This window comes from Lathyrus oleraceus, chromosome 1, assembly GCF_024323335.1.
Source record: "Lathyrus oleraceus cultivar Zhongwan6 chromosome 1, CAAS_Psat_ZW6_1.0, whole genome shotgun sequence".
Taxonomy (NCBI): domain Eukaryota; kingdom Viridiplantae; phylum Streptophyta; class Magnoliopsida; order Fabales; family Fabaceae; genus Lathyrus; species Lathyrus oleraceus.
This window is the reverse complement of record NC_066579.1, coordinates 441,928,910-441,945,049: the sequence shown is the minus strand read 5'-3', so window position 1 is coordinate 441,945,049 and position 16,140 is coordinate 441,928,910. Positions and strand designations below refer to the sequence as shown.

At 42.1% G+C, this 16,140-nt stretch overlaps 1 non-coding gene across 1 annotated transcript; it reads right to left on the bottom strand.

Moving 5' to 3' along the window:
* Positions 1-7,388: 7,388 nt before the first annotated feature.
* Positions 7,389-7,495, bottom strand: LOC127116743 (small nucleolar RNA R71). Its single transcript, XR_007801538.1, has one exon. It is a non-coding gene; the product is annotated as a small nucleolar RNA R71 (small nucleolar RNA).
* Between the last annotated feature and the right edge of the window lie 8,645 nt (positions 7,496-16,140).

Genomic DNA, 16,140 nt, shown 5'->3' with positions numbered 1-16,140 from the left:
GACGCCTTTGGCTCTATCATGCCAATCATGTCAATTCCCCACATAGAGAAAGGCCATGGTGATGAAATCACATTCCGAAGTGTCGGGGGAATATGAATCTTATCCGCATAAATCTGACACTTGTGGCATTTCTTCACATATTTGCAGCAGTCAGACTCCATTGTCAGCCAATAGTAGCATGCTCTCAACATCTTCTTTACCATGGAATGTCCATTGGAATGAGTACCAAATGAACCCTCGTGGACTTCAGTCATCAACAGGTCTGCTTCGTGTCTATCCACGCATCTGAGCAAAACCATGTCAAAATTCCTCTTATAAAGCACATCGCCATTGAGGTAGAAACTACCAGATAATCTCCTCAAAGTCTTCTTATCCAAGCGCATCACAGTAATATTGGGGACTTCATTCCATAATTTCACCACAATCATCGAAGCAAGCGTAGCAAGCGCATCTGCCATCCGATTCTCATCTCAAGGAATATGATGGAAGTCAACCTCAGTAAAGAACGTTGAAATCCTCCTCGCATAATCTCTGTATGGGATGAGGCCAGGCTGGTTCGTCTCCCATTCACCCTTAATCTGATTAACAACAAGGGCCGAATCACCATAAACATCAAGATGCTTGATCCTAAGATCGATACACTCTTCTAAACCCATAATACATGCCTCATACTCCGCCATATTATTCGTGCATTTGAAAGTTAGCCTTGCTGTAAAAGGAAAATGTATGTCTTGAGGAGTAATAATCACTGCCCCAATACCATTTCCATATTGATTTACAGCGCCATCAAACACCATACACCATCGGGAACCAGGCTCTGGCCCTTCATCGAGCGTAGGCATCGCAATCTTTCATTTTCAAATACAGAATCTCCTCATCTGGGAAGTCGTACTGAACTGACTGATAATCCTGAATTGGTTGATGTGCCAAGTGGTCAGCCAAGATACTACCTTTAATAGCTTTCTGAGCTCGATACTCAATGTCATACTCAGATAACAGCATCTGCTGTAGCACCTCAAATTTGCCCCCCCTCATTCATGCATTCATTTTTAGGTCATTTAACATTTCATATTGCATTGCATCATGTCAATCAGAATCAGATCCTAGAAGCTTGAACATCATCCAAGACACTTTGTGGGTCCTATCCAGGTGATCGGTCAACACAAGGGAATAACTTGAGATACTTCCAACAGGTTCAAACGGGGTCTATTCATCACTCAAAATGCTAATCTTGAAGAAGCAAAAAGTAGAGCCTGAGCTGTCATGCTCGCTAGGCGAGCAGCATGGTTCGCTAGGCGAACTGCACTATCATGTTCGTTAGGCGAGTAGATCCTTCGCTAGGCGAAGAGCACGCGTTTCAGAATGTAACAAAAAGAATTTTGGATTTGGGTCTCCCTCATTTGAGCCCACAAGTCCACAAAAATCAGGTTATAAATTCAGAGTTTCAGTGAAACAAAAGGTATTCTATTCCTATTACCCTGGCAGAAGAGAGAAGCTACAAAATTCAGAGCAACCTCCGGACAGCTCTGAAAAGTTCACTCTGACTCACACACTTCTTCGCGTCCATCTCACGCAAACCCTAACATTGCTTTGCAAATCCAGTTGTGCCATTCAATCTTAATCGATCTCTCCGATCAGGTTTACCCTTATTCCCATTACCTTATGCTTTTAATTTGAATATTCTGAGTGTATGAGGTATTGTCGTGAGGTCTTGCCAGTAGAAGTTGAAATCCCTTCTTTGAGGGTGATGATGGATGTAAAACTTGACGAGGCTGAGTGGGTTCAAGCCAGGTTTGATGAGTTAAATTTAATTGAGGAAAAGCGATTAGCAGCTGTGTGCCATGGACAACTATATCGGAGAAGGATGAAGAAGGCCTTTGATCAGAAAGTGCATCCTCGAAGCTATCAGATAGGTGACTTAGTTTTGAAGAGGATCCTTCCTCCCGGTACAGATAACAGGGGAAAGTAGGCTCCGAATTATGAAGGTCCATATGTTGTTAAAAAGGTAAAAGGCGCAATACACAGGCTATGAGTGAACTTTAGGACACCTAGGAATAGAGTGATTCATGGGAAGCGGGTGGTATGGCGCCACTTAGCGGAACATGGTATCACGAGCAGTTCAGTTTCTGACGGGGTATTATCGTTGCATACACCTGGTGTGCATATGATGATATTCTTGAAAGGATTGTTTATCCTGCGTTTCTCTTGACCTTACCCTGGCCTAGATTACACCCGTGAGTGGGGCGGGAATGAATCATTTACAGGTACTGATGGTGACTTGTTCTGTTGGTGACTATTGTTTGGTTCTTGCTGGTGACCGTTGGTTCTGAAGTATGAGTTCTAAGTTGACACTTGTGTTCTATGGTTCCCGGTTCCGAATTCATGCCGAAGCACTGATCCGGTATTATATTTCCTCAGTGGGTTTCTCTTCAGACAGTGCAACCCGACAGATGTTCAAGCGGATATAGCAACCCTGATTCCCATGTCACTGCATCACATCATTTTGCATCATAGCATGTTTATTTTCAAAAAAAAAATATAGTGCATATAAAAGAAAAAAGTTAACCCGCATATGCATATCTGAGAAAAATAGCATACGCATCATGCACATATCATTCATGCATCATTACAGGTGTTCTTGAGGAGGATTTCTCATTCCGGTTCCCGCTTCAGGCAGGATTGCTGAGTATCGTCCGCACCGTTACGCAACAAGGCAGAATCAACAGAGGATCATGAATCAAGTTCAAGCAGAACTAGCAGAGATGAGGACCAACATGGCCCAGTTCATGAGTATGATGCAAGGGGTACTGCAAGGGCAAGAGGAACTCCGAGCCTTGGTCCAGAGACAAGAAACCATGATTCCCCCTGTCGGTCAGAGTCCGCCAGAGGAGACCCCTGTCGATGACGCTGCTGTTACCAACCCTGTCAACAACCATGCCAATGGTGACGAATTGCGTGGTATCAGAATCAATGGACAACCCATCATTACAGAGGTCGCTAATGCTCGAGCGGCACGTGCTCCAGTTCACCATCCTTCTCATTTGGTTGACAAGCAAGAAGATATGTTCACCATTCCCAATGATGATGATGAATTTGGAAAAGTGGAAGAGAGAGATAGAAAGGCCGACGCCCTTGCTGAAAAGATTCGCGCCATGGAGTGCCAGAATTCGTTGGGTTTTGATGCTTCTAATATGCGTTTAGTTGATGGGTTGAGGATCCCATACAAGTTCAAAGCGCCATCTTTCGACAAATACAATGGCACTTCTTGTCCCCGAACTCATGTGCAAGCTTATTACCAGAAGATATCCGCTTATACTGATGATGAAAAAATGTGGATGTACTTTTTCCAAGACAGCTTGTTTGGAGCATCTTTGGATTGGTACATGGACTTGAGAAAAGAATCTGTCAGAAGCTGGAGAGAGTTAGGTGAAGCTTTTCTGAGGCAGTACAAGCATAACATAGACATGGCTCCGAGCAGAACCCAGTTGCAGAGTTTGTTGCAAAAGACCGATGAGAGTTTCAAGGAGTACGCCCAAAGGTGGCGTGAACTAGCTGCGAGAGTACAACCTCCGATGTTGGAGAGAGAATTGACGGATATGTTCATTGGAACCCTGCAAGGTGTTTTCATGGATCGTATGGGAAGTTGTCCATTTGGTAGTTTTTCAGATGTTGTGATTTACGGAGAAAGAACTGAAAGTCTTATCAAAGCGGGAAAAATCCAAGACCCTGGTTCTTCAAGTTCTTCAAGTGCTAAGAAACCATTTTCAGGGGCACCCAGAAGGAGAGAGGGTGAGACAAATGCTATATATAATCAGGGAAATGGAAATAGAGGACAACAATACCATCAAGTTGCCGTTGTGACTATTCCAGCAACCCAACCTCAACAACCACAAAGAGGACAACCACAACAACAACAGCAACGCCAATTCCAACCAAGACAAAGAATGCAAGATCAACATTTTGATCCGCCGCCTATGACTTATGCTGAATTACTCCCTGAACTGCTCAAGTTAAAGTTTGTTGAACTTCGCACTATGGCTCCATTAACGAGGATTCCCGCTGGTTATGATGCTAATGTCTGTTGTGATTTTCATTCTGGTGCGCCAGGGCACCACATCGAGAATTGTTGGGCTTTTCACCATAAAGTTCAAGATTTGATTGACGCCAAGACGATTAATTTTGCTCCTGCTCCGAATGTGGTGAATAATCCTATACCTCAGCATGGAGGGCCCAGGGTGAACAGTGTGGAAGGTGGGGAAAATTTGAACTTGGTAGTCAATGTTAATGATGTTCAGACTTCATTGCTTGTAGTGAAGAAATGTCTGCTTAGAGGGGGAGTATTCCCGGGATGTGACAAGGATTGTTCAGATTGTGGTAATCATGAAGACGACTGTGTGAAATTGAAAGAAGCTATCCAGGGATTGATGAATGAGGGTTGTTTACAGTTTGATCGAATAGTGAAAGACCGTGAAGAGGTATCGATCGTTACCATTTACTTTACGCCGTCAGAAGGTTCTGTACGTGCTCCAAGTGCGCCTGTGACTATTGGTACTCCTGTGACCGTAGCTGCGCCCGTGACCATATCTGCTCCGGTGACTGTTGGTGTTCCCGCGACTATTAATGCTCCAGTAACTATCAGTACTCCTACCACCATTGCTGCTCCTAGTGGAAGAGCCTATGAGAATAGTAGAGCAATTCCATGGCAATATGACAATGCCTCTTCTCCAGTGACGATTGGTTCGTCAAATAAGACTCTCGTAACAGTTGGTTCGGCTGTGGATAACATGGGAGGACCTGGAGGATTTACGAGAAGTGGTCGTTTGTTTGCACCACAGGTTCCGAAGGATAACAATGCTGAGGCTCCTGCTAGAACAAAAGGAAAACAAGTTGTAGTTGAAGAAGAACCAGTGCGAAAAGAAGTGCCCGAGAATTCTTTTGAGAAGGACGTGGAGGAATTTATGAGAATTATCAAGAAAAATGATTACAAGATCGTGGACCAGTTGAACCAGACACCGTCAAAAAATCTCTATTCTCTCTCTGTTGATGTGTTCCGAGGCACACCGTAACGCCCTGTTGAAAATGTTGAATATGGCTTATGTGCCTCAAGAGATTTCTATTAACCAGCTTGAAGGTGTTATTGCAAATGTTAACACGAAACATGGTTTGGGATTCACGGATCTAGACTTGACACCTGAGAGTCGCAATCATAATAGAGCTCTGCATATCACGATGGAATGTAAAGGCGCCGTTTTGTCGCATGTTTTGGTTGATACTGATCACACTAAAATTCACCGTATTTCTGACTCCGATTTCGCATGAATTCTTAGCTTTTATTGTTGTTTTGCTTTGTTATTTCTTTGTTTTCTTATGTTTTCAGGTTTTTATAATAATCGGAGCTTGAATCGGGAAAAGGAGCGAAAAAGGAGTGAAAACGGGCGAAAACCTAGAAATTCAGCGTTTTGCACTTACGGCACCCACCGTGGCGGGCGCCATGGGGTTAGCCATGACGTGGCCACGTCTCAAGACCACTCCTCAACCGTCAAGACCCACGATCCCCACTCCATCATCCCCTGTAGGGACCATGGCGGGCGCCATAGGCCTGTGGCGGGCGCCACAAGGCCAAAATCAGTAACCTCCACTTTTTAGTGGAGGGGCGTCCCTGTCATTTCATGCTTTCAGTTTTTACTATAAATAGGACCTTAGATTTTCGTTTTTCTTCATCCAGAATTAGAATTCTCTAGGCATATATCAGTTATAAAGCAGTTGCCATTCCACATCGGGGTGCCTCTGCAATCGAGTGATCGAGTCTGTAATCTGTCTGTGGTTCGAGTTTTTGGAGCACTCTGGAGGAAGTTAATCCTGCCGCCATTTTAATTCAAGTTCGTATTTTACTTTTGTTTATTTCCTGCACTCGCACATTTACGTTGTTTATTTCCTGCACTCGCACATTTACGTTGTTTATTTCCTGCACTCGCACATTTACGTTGTTTATTTCCTGCACTCGCACATTTACGTTGTTTATTTCCTGCACTCGCACTTTACTTTGTTTATTATCCGCACTCGCTTTAAATTACTTTTATGAAAAACTATAAAAAGAATATTTACTTTATCATGTCTAACTAATTCTATAAAGGTTAGAATGTAAGGATCGTAATTAAACCAGTAATCAGTATAATTGTTCGTGGAAACACCTAAGGGCTATTTTATCTTTCAATTCAAGTAATTGTTTTTAACTATTTCAAAAACAGCCAAAAGCGCTTTGTCTAGTTTATTAGGAGATTTTAGATTAAAAAGAAAAGAGATTTTAAAACGATTTTCGGACGCGTTAGGAAGTTTAAACTCTGGTTCGTAAGAACCTCTTTTTGCTAAGAAGTCCAGGTTAAAATACTTTTCAACTTAGTTAAGATACTATATTTCTTAAAAATAGGTTTACTACTCTAACGCAGTATGCACCTTTTTATCCGTGACAATAGGAGGGGTTGATTAGAGAGTACAACTCGGTTCTGAATACGCGAAAGCGACAGTTCCTGTTAAATTAGTTCTTTTCAAAGGAGAAAACATTGCCCATAAGTAGTTCCACTAACAAGTACTGGATTATCATTGATTGCGTGAATTACATTCGAGCCTGTCTTTATTTATTATTTAAAATTATAATTTTATTTACCATTGCACCCTTATTAAAACCCTTAAAAATAGTTGCCTTAGATACACACCATAACAACAGGTTTGATAGATTGACACTTGGTCTCTGTGGATTCGATAATCTTTTATATTACTTTGACGTGATTCGTACACTTGCGAAAAACACGCATCAAGTTTTTGGCGCCGTTGCCGGGGACCAATTTCGTCAAATTTCATTACCCTGTAGTTATACCGTTTAGACTTAGGTTGTTACCCACCGGTCAATGCGAAAGACTCGCAGTGCCGGAAGTTTAGTAGACCCTCTAGCTGAACCTGAACGTTACGCTCGCGCACGTTTATTTTTCCATAGGAATAGGATAGCTATGGCCGAAGAACAAAACCGAAGACCTCTTAAGGACTTCGCCCAACCATCAAACGAGGAACCTAGTTCCAGTATAGTAAACCCCGTTATCCCAGCCAATAATTTTGAACTCAAACCATCCCTGCTGCAATTAGTGCAACAGAGACAATTCTCAGGTCTCGCTACTGATAACCCAAACCAACATTTAAAAAACTTTCTTCAGTTAGCAGACACCTTTAAAACCAATGGAGCTTCTCCTGAGGCGATACGCTTAAGATTATTTCCCTTTTCCCTCAGAGATAAAGCTCTATCATGGTTAGATTCCCTTCCACCCAATTCAATAACAACTTGGGATGACCTTAGGAAAGTTTTTCTTGCTAGATATTTTCCCCCAAGTAAGACCGCTCTTCTTCGAAACCTTATAACTAGATTTACCCAACTCCAAGGAGAGTCGTTGTTCGAAGCCTGGGAGAGATATAAAGAACTATTAAGAGCATGCCCACACCATGGCTTAGAGAATTGGCTAATCATCCAAACCTTCTATAATGGACTTCATTATAACACTAAGATGACCATCGACGCTGCCGCTGGTGGCGCACTGATGAATAAACCTTACCCTGAAGCTAGTGCCCTTATCGAGGATATGGCCCAAAACCATCAATCATGGGGAGTAGAACGAGCGACAGTGGAAAAGAAGGAAGCCCAAGGAGGAATACATGAGCTAAGCTCTATAGACATGATGCAGGCTAAAATGGACGCGTTGGCCCTTAGAGTCGAACATATGTGTACAACTCCGAATACTGTAGCCGCAGTTTCGCCGAATTGTGAGATATGTGGAACGCAAGGACACCAATCCGCCGAATGCAATCTGTTAAATGAAACCAACACTGAGCAAGTGAACTATACCCAAGGGAACCCATTTTCTAACACATATAACCCTGGATGGAGGAATCACCCAAACTTCTCCTACAAAAATAATAACCCTATTCAAAATACCGCACCTCCGAGACAACAAGGTTACCAAGCCCCTAGAACAAATCAACCTATGCAACCTGTACCGCCAAACCCGAGCTTTGAAGAAATTGTAAAAGATTTCATCGTTGCTCAAAAACAGAAAAACAAAGAGTTCATGAACCAAAGCGTCCATGTTAACGAACTAATTACCCAGTTAGGAACCAAGGTTGATCAAATCATTACTCATAATAAGATGCTTGAAACCCAGATCTCTCAGGTAGCGTTAAACCAAGCCCCACAGACTACCCCTGGAGGACAGTTCCCTGGACAACCTCAACAAAACCCGAAAGGGCAAGCTAATGCCATTACTCTACGAAGTGGAACCGCTTATAAGGAGCCTTTAAACCCTAGATTAAGTGAGCCTGAAACTTCTGAGAGGAGTGAGGAAAAGGAACCAGAGAAGCCTGAAACCCCGGAAAGTCAAGAAAAAGGAGAAGAACCTAAAAATAAAACCTATGTACCACCACCGCCATACAAACCACCAATACCATACCCTCAAAGATTAAAGAAAACCCAAATCGATAATCAATATCAAAAATTCGTTAAGGTTATAGAAAAACTTCACGTAGAAATCCCCTTTACAGAAGCCATCACCCAAATACCTTCTTATGCTAAGTTTCTCAAAGACATACTTACGAATAAACGTAGACTTGAAGATCCGAAACCCGTGGAATGTAATTCTATTTCCGAAGATAGGTTAGCAAAGAAAGATAAAGATCCCGGAAATTTTTCCATTCCTTGTATTTTAGGGAATCATGTCATCGAAAAAGCTTTTCTAGACTTAGGAGCTAGTGTGAGCTTAATGCCTTTAGCAGTTTGTGAGAGATTAAACTTAGGAGAATTACAACCTACTAAGATGTCGCTTCAATTAGCCGATAGATCCGTTAAATACCCTATAGGCATACTTGAAGACGTCCCTGTTAGGGTGGGTCAGTTGTTTATACCTACTGATTTTGTTGTCATGGACATTAAAGAAGATGACGACATACCAATCCTCCTAGGTAGACCGTTCTTATCGACTGCTGGAGCCGTAATAGATGTTAAAAAAGGAAAACTAACTTTTGAGGTAGGTGAAGAGAAGATAGAATTTATATTGTCAAAATTTCTTATGGCACCTGTGATAGGAGATTCTTGTTATGCCTTAGATATCATCGAAGAATGCATTAGGGAATTAGAACAAGAAGAAGAAAATAAATCTATAAAATTGCCATCAACCCTTATTTTGGAAGATGACAATTATAAAACACCCTACATTGATGATAACCTTCACGAATGTTTATCTCTTACCCCAGATCCTATGCCTTGCCCTATGAAACCGACCGTAAAACTTAAGGAACTGCCTAAAAACCTGAGATATGAATTTCTGGATGAAGATATGAATCGTCCAGTTATAGTCAGTGCTACCTTAAACCAAAAAGAAACCGATCAATTATTAGAAGTTTTACGTAGGTACCCCTCAGCCTTAGGATATAAGATCTCTGATCTAAAAGGAATAAGCCCATCCGTATGCATGCATCGGATTTTGCTTGAAGAAGATTCAAAACCTTCCAGAGAACACCAACGTAGAATAAATCCTATAATGAGTGCGGTAGTTAAGACTGAAGTTCTTAAGTTACTAGAGGCAGGTATAATATATCAGATCTCGGACAGTAAATGGGTGAGTCCCGTGCATGTAGTACCCAAAAAGGGAGGCATCACAGTCGTGCAAAACGAGAAGGGCGAACCTGTAGCAAAAAGAACCGATGGAGGTTGGCGTATGTGCATAGATTATAGAAAATTAAATAAAGCAACTAGGAAGGACCATTTCCCATTACCATTCATAGATCAAATGTTGGAGCGCCTAGCCAGACACTCTTACTTTTGTTATTTAGATGGATATTCAGGATTCTTCCAAATACCTATTCACCCCGAAGATCAAGAAAAAACTACCTTTACATGCCCAGTTGGAACTTTTGCCTATAGAAGAATGCCTTTTGGACTTTGTAATGCTCCTGCAACTTTCCAACGCTGCATGATGTCTATCTTTGCTGATTATTTAGATGGAATTATGGAAGTATTTATGGACGATTTCTCAGTTTGTGGATCAGATTTCAAAAATTGTCTTGTCAACCTTGAGAAAATCCTGGAGAGATGTGTGGAGGTAAACCTTGTGCTAAATTGGGAAAAATGTCATTTCATGGTCACCGAAGGGATTGTTTTAGGACATATAGTTTCCGAAAAAGGTATAGAGGTAGATAAAGCAAAAATAGAAGTCATAGAGAATCTAAAACCGCCGAAGACTATCAGGGAGATAAGAAGTTTTCTTGGACATGCCGGATTTTACCGACGTTTCATCAAAGATTTCTCCAAAATAACAAAGCCCTTAACTGGTCTTTTAATGAAAGATGCTGAATTTATCTTCGATGAAAAATGTACTGAAGCATTTAATCTTCTGAAGGAAGCTCTGACTTCAGCACCTATAATGAAACCCCCTGATTGGTCAGAACCGTTTGAGATAATGTGTGACGCCAGTGATTACGCTGTTGGAGCCGTTCTAGGTCAGAGAAAAGATAAGAAGTTACATGTGATTTATTATGCCAGTAGAACCCTAGACGCTGCACAGCTCAATTACGCAACAACCGAAAAAGAGCTCCTAGCTGTAGTTTTTGCAATAGACAAATTTAGATCTTATCTAGTAGGAGCCAAGATTATAGTTTATACCGACCATGCTGCCATTCGTTACTTACTAAGCAAAAAGGATGCCAAGCCTAGGTTACTTCGATGGATTCTATTACTGCAAGAGTTTGATTTGGATATCCGTGATAAGAAAGGCACTGATAATGTGGTAGCTGATCACCTATCTAGGCTAGAATACCTGAAACCTGATCCAGTTCCCATAAATGACGATTTTGCCTATGATAGACTGATAGCCCAACTAGAAACCATTGAAGAAGATAACCCAGACCCTCATGAGTATTTTCAAAAATCCTTAGCCATAAGTGATGTACCTTGGTATGCAGACTTTGTTAATTATCTAGCCGCTGACATCATACCCCCTGATCTAAACTACCACCGGAAGAAGAAGTTCTATAGTGATGTGAGAAACTTCTATTGGGACGAACCATTTCTTTTCAAGAGAGGTAAAGATGGCATTTTCCGCCGTTGTGTTCCAGAAGAAGAGGTAAATAATATAATTGAGCATTGTCACTCTGCACCCTATGGTGGACATGCAAGCACATCTAAGACCTACGCCAAGATTCTTCAAGCTGGCCTATTCTGGCCTACTATGTGGCGTGATGTCCATGCTTTCATTGTCAAGTGTGATAGATGCCAACGCACAGGAAATATTTCAAGACGTAATGAAATGCCGTTAAGAAATATCCAAGAAGTAGAACTCTTCGACGTATGGGGTATAGACTTTATGGGACCGTTCCCACCATCTTTTGGAAATCAGTACATCTTAGTAGCTGTTGACTACGTGTCTAAATGGATTGAAGCTATCGCCGCACCCACAAACGACACCAGAGTAGTCATCAAATTATTCAAAAATTATATATTTCCCAGGTTTGGAACACCCCGTTTAGTCATAAGCGATGGAGGATCGCACTTCATATCGAGAATATTTGATAAACTTTTAAGCAAGTATGGAGTTAAGCATAGAGTAGCAACACCATACCACCCACAGACCAATGGACAAGTGGAAGTATCTAATAGGGAGATAAAACAAATCCTCGAGAAGACTGTCTCTATATCTAGAAAGGATTGGTCACAGAAACTTCAAGAAGCATTATGGGCCTATAGAACCGCTTTCAAAACTCCTATAGGAACAACCCCTTATCAACTGGTCTATGGAAAATCATGTCACTTACCTTTTGAATTGGAACATAAGGCCTATTGGGCCATCAAAACTTTGAATTTGGATTACTTGACAGCTGGTGAGAAACGTATCCTTGACATCCACAAATTAGAAGAGCTCAGACAATCTGCCTACGAAAATGCCATCATATACAAAGAAAGAACAAAAGCTTGGCATGACAAAAGAATCATAAGAAGAGACTTCAAAATAGGCGATCCTGTTCTCCTGTTCGATTCTAGGTTACGACTTTTTCCAGGTAAACTCCGTTCGAGATGGACTGGCCCTTTCGAAGTATCTAAGATCCTGAGATCCGGTGCTATTGAAATCAAGAACCAGACATGTAAACCGTTCATCGTCAATGGACAGAGGTTGAAGCCCTACGAAGGAGGTGACGTCCCGACAACATACACCTGCCATACTCTGAGTGATCCACCATATCCTTCCAATGATGTTTAAATATCGGTCGTCGAGCTAATGACGTTAAACAAGCGCTGCATGGGAGGCAACCCATGGTTTTTCTTATTTTTTGTACTTTTTATTTTTTACTTTTACTTTATTTTGTTTATATTATTATTATTATGTCAGGACTAACGATTGAATGTTTTATGTGCTTTCAGGACTTGTTTGCTAACCTTGTACAGAATGCAGAACCCTGATGACATGCACGTGGCCTTTAGAGATGATACACAGAGAGAGCGTTACTATGTTCACATGAGACGCCCTATGGCTCCTACCAGGTACCCTGACCATGACTGCATGGATGCCTTGGGGATAGAGCCAAGCGTCAGATTTTTATGCCATCAACTCCAGTGGGAACAGTTTGACTACAGGAACAACACTTATAGGAACTTGACTCTTGAGTTCCTCAGCTCGTTTCATTATGACCCCTGGGCTGGACCCGATGGACTCGCTGTTTTCAGGTTGTTCGGGATTGACTACTCATTCTCTCACAAGGAGTTTGGTGATTTGCTAGGTTTCCAGACTACTCCTGATGCTATTCCAGATACACCGATGGGGTATTTTATGAGCAGAGAAGTGGAAAAGTTTTGGACTAAAATATCCGGCGGAGGGAGCCAAGATCCTTCTACCCAGTTTTCTCAGGTAATCCACAACCCTGCATTGAGGTACTTCCAGATGATTCTAGCACATTCTTTCCTAGGTTTTCCAGATACAGAGACACTGCTAAGTGAAGAGGAGATTTTCCTACTGTTTTGTGCGACTCAGTCTCGCCCTGTTGCTTGTGGCAACTTTCTGTTAAAGGGCTTGGCTAGTGTTGCCAGATCATCCGTAGGCATCATCCATGTCGGTGGGATTGTTACACAGATTGCTACTGCATTGGGTCTGTCTCGCAAGTTATTGCACCTCAGGACCTTCTGCTTCTACACCACCCTGGATATTGATTTTTGTCTTGATAGAGGACTGATGAGGAGGGCTTCTTTTGAGCCCAACATGTTTAGACTGCTGATCGACGGCGAAGCGATACACTATTTCACATTACCAGATCAGCTGATGACCAGTGTCCATGATCCTGAAAATTGGAGTTATGCTCTAGAGGGTTATGGAGAGACTGTCGAAGAGCCGAAATCGCCTCCCGCCGCTGAGTACACTCCTACACCTCTTACTCCCCAGATCACTGTTATGTCTAACAATTTGTCTCTGCAGCCACCTGACCTACAAACACAGATTTATGAGCTCCGTAAGGAGACTGCCCTGCTCAAGCAGGAAGTGGCAGACTTAGAGTTACAGATGCAGGTTTCTGATCTCACTCATGCCTCAGAGACCGATGCTCTACATCAGGAGATTGAAGAGCTTCGGAGGGAGATAGCTGAGTTTCGTGGATCAAGCCAGGAAAAGACGCCTACCACATGACTCATTCTACCCTGACAGCATTACCCTAGTATTTTATTTATCGCATTTCCAGACATATTTTACTTTACTGCAGCTTTTATATTTTCATGCACTCTGAATTTCTTATATATATACATATTATGCACTAATGTTAACTTTTTCTTTTTCTTTTGTTTCTTTAATTATTTTATTTTTTGTCGTGCAAAGAAAAAAAAATATAAGACAAAAATATTTTCATTTTTGTCTTTACAAAAAAATATGCAAGCCTCAAGCCTTGAAAAGAAGAAGAAAACGCTATTCAGACCCCCCGGAAGACAAAGGTGCAAGAAGGCCCAAAAGGAGGATCCAAAACCACAAGGCCCAGGAATTGGCCTTGTGGCGGGCGCCATAGGCCCTGTGGCGGGCGCCACACCGTACCAACAACAAGTACGGGGCTGAATCCCCATTTCCACCATTTTCATCCCTTTCTTCACCAAAAACCCATTTTTCCAACCTTCCAAATCCTCCTTGAACCCCATTAAAGCTCCCTCATTTCCAAAATACCCACCATCCATAAAACATATCCAACATCCATTTCCATTTTCATCCATCAAAAAACCAAAAAAATCAAAACTTTATCATTCCCTCATAAACCACTTTTTCTACCATTTTCACTACCTAAGGAGCATTCAACAATGGAGTTCAACGGATTTCTTCTTCGTGATGGAAGACCGGGCGAAAGGCAACGGAAAATTATTCAGAGGCTTCAAAGTCGAGAAATTCTCTCGACTAGGTACGTCGACGATAACTGTCTGTATGCTTTGGGTATTTATCATAGTGTTTTTAATTTATTAGAATTTCTAGGCTTGCATAATATTTTCATTAATCAGGAACCTACCTATGAGCGACTGACAACTGAGTTTTTGAGTTCTTTAATATACACTGTCAGTCCTAACACTGCTAGCACTGTTGGTACTGTTATTTTTAGACTGTTCGGAATTGAGTATGAATTCAGTACCGACAATCTAGCAGGTTTGTTAGGAATCCCTCATAGGGAAGGTGCAATTTGTGAGGCACCTTTGGATGCGGAGTGGTCGGCCGAGGTATTTACCTTCTGGCAAAGGCTTTCAAGTTCTTCAATTAATTCTTTCGAAGGGATACTTGCGTCGACCATTCACAACCCGGCCATAAGAGTTTTTAGACTTCTTTTGGCATGTACTATTTTTGGCCGGGAAAGTCCAAACAAGGTAAATGCTCGTGAACTCCTATTTTTGCAAGGATGCCTCACTAGAACCCACATCAATCCGGTCCCGTTTATGCTTGCTCATATGACTTTATTTACTAACAAAACAGGACCGATTGTTTTTGGAGGGCTTGTTACGTATATTGCTCGGGCTCTTGGCCTGAACGATGAGATAGCTACACTTGAACCACTACCTCCTCGCACAATTAATTTAAAATTTCTGAAAGACATGAAATTGTGCCGAGCAAGGAGAGAAGGTGGTTATGAGTTGATGGTTCATGGGGTAGCTATCCCATCTGTTGCTTTACCATGCAGTAGACGTACTGATGTACGTGATGAAAGGAACTGGACCTATGATCTTAATGCTCCACGTGTTTTGGGTCCACTTCCTCCTAATATTCCCAATGGGGAGGCACATGACACTGATGATGAGTATGATCGGAGAGAGCAGTCTCCCATCCCTCACATGTCCCCCCATCGTCCTTCACAGTCACACACCGCACCATCTTCCTCTAACCCTGTTGCAGGTACTGCTCCTGGATTCCATGTCACCGAGGAGATGTGGCGTGATATGACAGCTAGAGAAGAAAGGCGTGATGGCCTTCTCTCTACTATTTCACAGCAGCTGACGGACAATATGAGCTTCATGCAACAATCGCGATTGGTTTCGGATCGTGCCTATAGCAACGTTTGCCGTACCTTGAACGATATCTCATTAGAGCAGAACCGTCAGAGAGAGTTCAACAGCCAACACTACCAGCTTGTCGAGGCCACTCAGGGTTCCATCTTAGGTAACCTTCGAGAGGTTCGGAGTGCTCAGGCTGCTTTATCAGCACGACTCGACCGGAGGGACCAGCATCGTAGTAGATCCCGTCGTTCCAGACCATCACATCAGGACGGCGAAGGCACCAGTGCCCCTCCTCAGTAGTCTTTTTCAGGTTACCCCCCTTATCTTATTTCGAAACATTGGGGACAATGTTCGATCTAAGTGTGGGAGGGGATTTTATTGCTTTCTGTCATTTCCCTTTTTAGTTAATTATTTCCTTTCAGTTATTTCCTTTCAGTAATTTAATTTTCTTAGATAATGCATGAGTCTGACGAGTCACCAGTATAGTGTCTTTTTAGTTCATCTTCATTTTTTCCCATTTCCTTAGCCTTACCAGAAAATTTTTAAAAAAAGAAAATGATGTTGTTTCACATGTTTTTTGGGCTTTGGGACAGGTTTAGATTAGGATGTAG